Here is a 9,695-nt window from a genome sequence, read left to right as displayed (position 1 = left end):
AAATTGCCTCTGTATCCGTTTGAAATAGCAATCATTAGGCTTCTTGCAATCACATGGATATATAGCAATGTTAAGATGTCACGGTTTATGCCATTAAATTAAAAATATTGATGTATTCCAATATTAAAAAAAAGTGATATAGAATTAAATATTCACTGTGGATTGTTCTTATCCTGTTCTTTATGATACATGGTTAACTACTCCATGGATGCAGTAATGATGCTCAGTACGAGAATGCTCACCAGCACAGAAGTTACTGGTAGCTTATTTCTGTCAGCACTGTTGATTTACTGTATTATTCAGAAACAAAACTTGATAAACTAATACTAAAGTAGATATTGAACAATGACAGCAAGTGGAATTTAACACTGAGTAAGCAGAAATCATTCTTTGTTTAGAAGCCATGGGGCTATGAGATTTATGCAAAGTTTCCCTGTAAAAGATTTTAGTAAGCTCAAAGAAATTGCATTTTTTTTCAATCAATCTTTCAGTTGAACAATTTTTTAACCCTGCATTCCAATTTATAGTTTGCTTTCAAGTGTGTCTTGAAGTAGAAATAAACAGGTGTTTCCTTTTCACGAGATGTTAATAATAGGTATCTTGTATCCTGATGCAACTGAAAAGTCATCAGTGTTCAAGTGGCAATCAGCAAATTGGGCAAAATGACTGTCAGCAAACAAACTGCATTTCTTAAAGTTCTGAGTATTTATTTCCTAGATTAAATATTTAAACAGAAACTGACAAACTGACAGTTTGAAAACAAAGGAATGTTGAAATGCAGTTTCTTTTCAATTCAGTGAATTTAGTGTTTGTCGAGACATTTCGGCAATGGTTTATAAAGTTAATTGATGTTATGAGGAAGCTTAAAATACTTGAGGAGTTAAAGGGCCTCCTAGGATGTCTTTTAATGAATCGCTCTTTTGCTGTTATCTGAAGAAAATTATTGATTGGTTATATCAAGCAGTTCTACTGCAATGGTACAAAGAGAACGTGGTGACAGCAATAGATGTCATCAAGCAGGACCTGGACAGGCTGGAGAAGTGGGGCTGTGTGAGCATCATGAGGTTCAACAGGGCCAAGTGCAAGGTCCTACACCTGGGTCAGGGCAATCCAGAGTTTCAATACAGATGGGGGATGATGTGGTTGAGAGCAGCCCTGCAGAGAGGATTTAGGGGTGTGGGTTGATGAGAAGCTCGACATGAGCCGGCAACGTGCGCCCACAGCCCAGAAGGCCAAACGTGTCCTGGGCTGCATCAAAGCAGCGCGGCCAGCAGGGAGGGAGGGGATTCTGCCCCTCTGCTCCTCTCCTGGGAGACCCCACCTGGAGTATTGTGTCCAGCTGGAATCCTCAACATAAGGAGGAGATGGAGCTGTTGGAATGGGTCCAGAGGAGGTTGCAAGGATGCTCAGAGGGCTGGAGCAGCTCCCATACAAGGACAGGCTGAGAGAGCTGGGGTTGTTCAGCCTGGAGAAGAGAAGGCTCCGAGGAGACCTTATAGTGACCTCCCAGTACCTGAAGGGGCTCCAGGAAAGCTGGGGAGGGGCTGTTCACAGAGGCTTGTGGTGACAGGACGAGGAGCACTGGTATGAACTGCCGAGGGGCGGATTTAGCCAAGGCAGGAGCAGCCGCGGGGGCGCTGCGGCCGAGCCCCGGCAGGGGGCGCGCTGCCGCCGTCCCTCGCCGCCCCCGGAGCCGGGATCGGGGGGGCGCGGGGCGTCCCCGCGGCTGCAGCGGGAAAACTGCCCTCGTGCCGCCTCCAGAGCCACGCGGCCCCTCCCCACCGCGGCGGCTCTGGGGAGCTCTAAATGTTATGATTTCAGAACGAACCGCTGAGGTTTCTTTGTGAACTAACGGGTTAGATTTGAGAATTGACGCGGTTAGTGCCCTTGGTCAGGCTGGGGAGTGGAAATGGACGGCTTGACGCCGTGAGGGCTTTCCCAACTGGAATTGATGAAGCGTTAGAGGGGCAGATTTAGACTAGGCATAAGGAGGAATTTCTCCGTGATAGGAGTGGTGAGGGAAGCTGTGGCTGCCCCATCCCTGGAGGGGTTCAAGGCCGGGTTGGATGGGGCTCTGAGCCCCCTGATCCAGTGGGAGGTGCCCCTGCCCAGCACAGGGGGTGGAACTGGGTGATCTTTAAGCTCCCTTCCAACCCAAACTGTGTTTCCATGAAATACACATGATTTCTCAGTCATTCCATCCATTAGAATAACCATTTCAGTATGAGTATTAAGTAGTCAAATAGTATCTATAACGGTTATACATTATTTAACTCAACTGCTATTACTCTAAAATTGTGATGGAAATTATTGAAATATTTTCACTGGACAGGCTTTTATTCCTAAGAATTCCAACAATCATCTTGGAAAGTCTTAGTCACATAATCCTGGAAATAGACCCACAGAATATGTTTTTTTCCCGTGAGGGCGTATAACCCATCGGGGGTTAGCTTTTCTGTTTGGGGTGTGATTTGCTTTTCTAGGGGGAGGTGGTGGTGGGTACTTTTGATGGAGTTTTGTCGTCTTCATTAAGACACAGGGTTTGGCTAGAATTGTGTAATAAATTGCAGCATCTGCACAATGTGTATTTCATAGAATCGTAGAATAGTTTGGGTTGGAAGGGACCTTAAAGACCATCCAGTTCCAACCCCCCCGCCGTGGGCAGGGACACCTCCCACCAGACCAGGCTGCCCAAGGCCCATCCAACCTGGCCTTGAACCCCTCCAGGGATGGGGCAGCCACAGCTTCCCTGGGCCAGGGCCTCACCACTCTCATTGTCAAGAAATTCCTCCTTATGTCTAGTCTAAATCTGCCCCTCTCCAGTTTAGACCCATTGCCCCTCATCCTGTCACCACAAGCCTTTGTAAACAGTCCCTCCCCAGCTTTCCTGAAGCCCCTTCAGGTACTGGAAGGTCGTATTTCTCCTGTTCCTTCCACATGTGGGCACTGTATCTTCAACAGTGTGTTTGACAAGTATAGTAAATGGATGTGCACCCTTAAAGGTACAGTTCTTTAAGGCCAACTTCAGCATCATGTGACTTAACTGGCAGATAACCACAAAAACCAAATGACTCACGTGTGCAAAGTGCTCATTTGTGTTAGTTTATTGAAGGCTGACATGAATGTCTTTTCAAGATGGACAGTAGCCTTATTCCAGTCATTGCCTTACAGGTATTGGGGCTACCAGAACTGTGAGAGTTTTAGCTGCTGTACAGAATGAAAACCTCTGGTCATATATTTACAGTAGAAAGTTTTAAACCCCAAATCTATGTGAGGATCATGTAAACTGAGATACAACATAACTTTATGTGGGCAAATTTGGGTCACTCCAGTTGCAAGCAATTAGTCTGTGCTTATACATGACACTAGATTCTTGATTTGTTAATATTATTACAATCAAAGTCAACGTTTTGCTGGTTTGACTGAGTTGCACGTGGAATTTTTATCCTGTGGTAGGTGAGTCATTATTGGTTCTGAAGGTCTTTGGATTGTTTTGGTTTGTTTTGGTTTTCCGTCTTAAATGTCAATTGAATGATACGTTTGACAGAGCAAAATTCCATGCTTTTGCTGGGCTATCAATTAAGTGGCTTAAAACTGAAACATTCAATACCTGATAAGGTAAAAGATTAGTATGAAGTGGGTCAATACTTAGAAACTTGTCTGAAGATCACAACATAAATCTAAGTGTTAGGAGTTAAGGTTATTTGCAAACAGTTTTTTAGTTAGATTATAAAACCTTATATTTTTAAGAAAACTTTCCCTGTATTTACTGGTTTTATTGTCTGTAGGCTCAAGAACGCTTGTTTAATCTTGATAAAAACCCAGGTTATTTCTGTTGTGTGTGTCTACTGTGGGTGGCCACGCTTGATTAGGCTGCTTAGGGTTTTTTTTTGTTTTCTTTTTTAATCCTGATGTGAGTAGTCCCGTTGATTTGGAGAGGCATTATTGTTACATCTCTTGTAGTTAGGACTGTGTTGTTGAGTGCTGCTGTCAGTGGAATATTTCCTGTTGTTCACTTATAATATGTTGTATTTTTTGTTGGCGTTGCTACGTGGCAGTTTTGAAGTGTCAGTTTGTTTAAGTTTAAACAGGATATTAAGTAATTACTGCAGGCTAATAAGGACAATAAGATTTGAGCAGTAAAATATTCGTTCATCTGGCTCTTATATGGGATCATTCTGGATGTGTTTCTGTAGTTCTTCGTGTGTCAGAGTTTTAAATATATCTTCAATGTATGTAAGGCTGAATGTGGCCTTACACACACTGTTAAATTATTTATTATTTGAAAGAGCATCTATTGTATTGTGTACAGGGTAATTTACTCACTGCATGCACAGTAATAATCCATTGTGTTTGGATCCCAGCAAAAAAAATGACTGAGTCCTACTGTCTAGGTATTAACTTGGAACGTACAAAATACTTCTCATGGAAAACAGAGTGATATGCTTCTTATCATCTGAAGCATCCTTAAATAATCATGGAATAGTAATAGTTATGACTCTATTTAGCGGATTCATTACCAAAAATGATTGGCTGTTGATGAAAGCACTGCTGAAAGAAATACCTATACAATTATTTTTCTGGGTCATGTCAGACTGATAAATAGAATGTTAGGTGAAACATGGCCCTACCAAGCAAGAGATAGTATCTCATGCTGTTATCCTTGTGGCCACTGATGCACCTGCCAGCTCGCACGATGCACTGCATGTGTTGTTTCTCTGAGCAAGGGTTCTCAATAAGCTTATTTCACTCGATTGGTGAAGCAGAGGGGCTGCCTTGCACGCAGGGGGGCTGTGGCTATTGCAGTGAATCCTGCATTCAGAAGCAGTGGCAGAAGAAAACAGCAACGGGTGAAGTTACCAGCACGAAACCCACCAGGATGATTACTGTTCTCTCGTGTCGCTGTTGTATTTGAGCCGGAGTAGGACACTGACTCCCATTTTGCTGTTATAGAAGAGAAATAAAGCTGAGCTGCAGAATGAATTAGTAGCTAACACCGTGATTACTCTTAGCGCAAGTTGTAGGAGGGAGAAAAAAAAAAAGAAATGAGAGAGAGGGGGGAAAAAAAAAGCCATTTACTGCTGCCTAGGGAATACGTTGGAATTTAGAACAGATACCGTTGCGGACTGACAGCATGCCTGACTGCACTTGAGTTGAATCACTGGGAAGCAGCCTCATGTTGCATTGTACCGTTTTTAAGGCTGAAGGAAGAACAACAAAATAGTAATGGAGTTGTGTGCAGTATTTCTGCATAAATGGAAAATAATATAAAGATGGTGGTATGTAATTTGTGTTTTATTTTTAAGAAGAATTTAATCCAGGTATGTATCCTCTTTGTGGTTTTGTATCTAGACTGCATACATTTTTCTGTTTCCTTTGTTTCCTTATTTTCATTCTGAATGTACCTCCCACTGTTCTAGCTAATGCAATGCATTGATTTGTAACTGATTTGCTTTCTGATGGTATAATGTTGATGAAACTGTCTAGGCTTGTGGACTTAGGAATCAACACTTCATTAAAAAGTGCGGGGGAAGGGTTTGTAATGTTGCTAAGTTCACAATTTGAGTAAGACGATATAGTATTTTATTTCACAGTAAGTTGGAATATTTTAAGTGGTATAAAAAGATAAATAATTCTAATGGATGATTGCATCGTGAAAATACAATGTTCTGCTTGTATCTGCCAGTACTTTTTTCCTAGTTCATGATAGGATTAGTAAAAAAATGGAGCTTTACGGATGTTTATGTATTTCTGGGTCTTGATTAATCTTCAAGATGAACACCCTGCAGCTTGCTTTTGAAGAAGCAGCCTGCTTAGAATACATGCTTGATTCTGTTCCACAGCTAAACCTGTGTTAGAATGCCCTCTCAGATGTACCTCCCCAAATTCACAACCAAACACCCCACCTCCCCCACCCACAGCTATTTAATACTTTTTCGTCCATCTTTTTAGGTTCAAGAAGATAATGTTAGTATTTGGCCTTCTGCAATTCCAGAGGCCAAGTAATAGTAGGTGAAACTAATTTCTTACTATAAAATTGGTGGTTCATTTTGCTTGAAGAGGGAGAACTATGCAAATATAAAAATCTGACTGTATTCATTAACCCCCAACTTTATTTAGTCAGCTGGGTCCTATTGCATTTTTTGTCTTACTAAAAACGTTTTCTTTCAACCGATTACTCATTGTATGTAATAAGTGAAACAGCACATAAAGCTGTGTGCCCTTAAACTAAGGACACGAATAGTTGTTTTATAATGTGCATGTCTAGTAAAAATGTGTTAAAACAACATTTAAGACATGGAAAATCATGCTTATCTGATTGTCCAGTAGTCCTGAAATTGCTTAAAACATTATGTTGCGTTTGTACTTTGTATGCAGACCAGTTTTAAGTAAGATTTTTTTTTTATATCATTGATACAAAAAGGGTTAATATCACTTCCAGCATCTTAATACTGATGTTAACCCTTGGTTGACAGGAATTATAGTGCCTTAAAAGCATTCATTCATGTAACACTATTTAATTGCTTTCTGATGTGAAAATAAACTATGATCATAAAGTTGCAGTTGTTTTTCACAGAGGAGGTCATGCAATGTTTGTATTCTAAATGAAGCTATCAGTGATTATATAAAACAGATGCCTTTAATAATACGCAACTATGATTTGTCAATTAAAATGTAGTTATTTGACGTATTTCAGTGTTCTAAAAACTAGTCCTAATTCTTACCATATAAAACAACATACTGAGGAAAGTGTTGAGAGAATGCTGTTGAGTCTGTAAGCATTAAGAAGAGTGGAAAGTGAATGTTAAGGTTAAAACTTTTGTTCATTGTAAATTACTTTTGTAAAGGATACTAATTATGGTTAACTGTCATCTCAAAAACCTTTCATATAGAAAGAAGTCATGATGCAAGATAAACGAGGTTTTTTTGCAGTGGAATTTAGACAGCCTGAAGAGTTGTACAAAGATTTTCTGTTACTGTACCATTTGCTTGATCCTGCAATGTGATGTCAGCACAACATTATCATAATTACAATATCTTGCTGTGAAAACATTTGGGAAATCACAAGTAAAGTACTGGGATTCCAGAGTGTTATCAAGAAGACTGATAGCTCAGAATATCTCTGAATTCATGAAAGTATCAGGGTGGACTGAAGAGTTTTAAAATTTTCTTTTAACTGTAGTCTTGTGAAAATCTAGGAAGAATGAAATAGTATACTAGCTTCTGCCTTGTGAGACCATTAGAGTAAAACAGAAGCTCTGAAGCATAAAAATTCTTTGGCACTTAAGAAGAAGGTTCTTGTACAGGATTTGTTTTTCTTGTCTTGTCTGTGTCGTTCAGTTAGATTGATAGCTCTGAAGTACAGAGGTTGTTTCAGGTGGAGATCTAAATATCCCACTGTAGTTGTCAATACATTGAAGCAAACAAAGAAGATATTTTTTTTCTTATAAACTTTTTGAGGAAATTTAAATTATGTTTGATATCTACCATTCTTATCAATGAATGTCACTTCAGTTATTTAGCAAGCATGGCTTCTATCTGTGCGTGCCTACTCATCCTGGGGTATGTTGCTGTCAACAGTAGTTGTAGTGGTTTGTGCTTGTGGCGTTTTTTCGAATGTAAATGTCACAGATGGTTGCTACCATTTATCAAATGAAAGCTCTCTTTATCAAAATCCATCCATTTCATACTTTTATGTTCTAAAAATTTAATGGACTTACTAGTTAACTACATTTTAGAAAATATTTAAAACCTTTGGGCGGGGGGGGGGGAAGGAGGGAAAGGATGGAATCCAGAGGGCTTACAAGTACATTGTTCCCTGAATTTAAACATTTCACAGAGAATTTTTATAAGTAGTTTGTGTGTGTGTGTTTGTTTTTTAAAGCCCCCTCAAGCCTAGCTAAACAAAAAATCACAGCTCTCTAAAATAATCTGTGCTATATAGAGTGATGTAGTGAACGCATGGTCGCAGACTCTGCCCAAAGGATGTCTAATTCAAGGCAGAGAACTGCCCATCCCAAGTTTCAGGTCACTACAACTAGAGGATTAAAAGTCTATACCTGAAAGAAAATTGAGGGATTTATATATATCTTTTTTTCTGATGCAATTATTATAGAGATTTTTTGAAGTTGATGAAAAGTTTGAAATGTTGGTATTATATGAGACTTTGAGTGTACACTCAGTATACTGTAAGTTTATCATCTGTATATGTGTTATGCTTCAGTATAAATTAAATCACTTGGTCTCTCAGTTTATAATGCCCTAAAGAAAACTCCTAATTAAAAGCACACACAAAATTAAGGGCAGAACTGAGATTTGGTCAAATGCATCTTAATGCTTTCTGGTTTTTAAAGGCATTAAATAGATTCTGATTGTTCTGTGCTCTGTACACTTTATCTTTTGTGTATTTATGGTAATCTGACATAATAGCGTGCATTTAATAGTCTAACTCATGCTTAGAAGCCAACATGCCCAGTTCTGACTTAGTAGTACAAGTATCCCTATGTAGTCAGTAACCAACTTTTTTCTTCATGTTCCTTTTTTAGCCTCTTTTTTTAGGAATGGACTGTTAAGTGAAATTATCTCTAAATCTAGCAGTATCGACTAAAAATTAGTTTGTTGGAGAGCATAAATCATAAACAGCTGTAAAAGAGGGGGAAAGGACTCTCAGGTTCACTATTGCCTCCTCCTTTATACAATGCAGTTTCCTTTTAATTAAAAAAGCAAAGGAAGCAACTAAAAACATTAAAGTAAGGAAAGGTTAGTATCTTTAGCCAAATAGTATTGAACCTGTGCTTCAAATTATCTGCAGTCTCTTGACCCTTATGTGTGTTAATATATTCAACTGTATAGTGAATAAGAGCTATGAATGACCAGTCTTGCAATATGACTGTTAAATATTTAGATTCGATTCAGTAGCGTACTTGATCAGCATATCTGCAGGTTTCTCAGCACAACAGCAGGCCTTGTGGGTTAAAAAATAGGCACATTGTGGTCTGTTTAGACTGAGGTTTGAAACAACAGTTTGGTATTAGTGGTGTTGGTAGCATTCCGTATTAGCAGAAAAGCAACATGTTTAATGGTAGTTAGAAACACTAATAGCAGGATTCACAATGAAATAGCACCAAATAAATAAATTACATTGGCAGACCCCAGGGACAGTGTTCTAGCCAAAAGGAGAGCGTGCTGCTAGCACTTGGTGCCCTCATGTGAATGTTGGAGGGGGATGGTAGGATAGGGCAACACCTGAGGAATTCCTGGAACAGAGAGTAATTATCCAAAAGACAAAGTAGAACTACTTTTTTTGCTGTTGCCCTTGTCTTTGCCAGGGTCTGCAGGCAGATAATCTATGTAGCATGTGCAGTATTTAGATGAGTATCACTTTACATTGAGAAACTCACTGATAACACAGATCTAAAATGTCAGTATTTAAGAATATAATGAGACTTTAAGAAGAATATAAAGGAACAGATAATTGTTCCGCATTAAGTTGTTCTGAATTAGGTCATCTGAGATGATTGTCAGGATAATGCTCCTGTTATAGTAAGCTAATGAAGCAATCTGGAGTATACACAGTTATGCCTGTCTGAAGAAAGGTAGTGTAGGTTTCACCCAACAGACACTCACTTGATGGTGAGTACACTTACGTCAGGGTAACCTTGTTCCCAGGTGACCACGGCACTAGTAAAAGGCCA

General features: G+C 39.4%; 1 protein-coding gene across 1 annotated transcript in view; it reads left to right on the top strand.

Moving 5' to 3' along the window:
* Positions 1-4,846: 4,846 nt before the first annotated feature.
* The window catches only part of UNC13C (unc-13 homolog C), a 125,518-nt gene continuing 120,669 nt past the window's right edge, over positions 4,847-9,695 (top strand). Inside the window, exon 1 of the mRNA XM_069867125.1 lies at positions 4,847-5,321. The gene's annotated coding sequence lies outside the window, so the exon portion shown is untranslated. The remainder of the gene's footprint in view (positions 5,322-9,695) is intronic.

The sequence above is a fragment of the Phaenicophaeus curvirostris genome, chromosome 12, assembly GCF_032191515.1.
Source record: "Phaenicophaeus curvirostris isolate KB17595 chromosome 12, BPBGC_Pcur_1.0, whole genome shotgun sequence".
Lineage (NCBI taxonomy): Eukaryota > Metazoa > Chordata > Aves > Cuculiformes > Cuculidae > Phaenicophaeus > Phaenicophaeus curvirostris.
The sequence above is the reverse complement of the archived record's forward strand: the minus strand, read 5'-3'. Positions and strand labels throughout refer to the sequence as shown.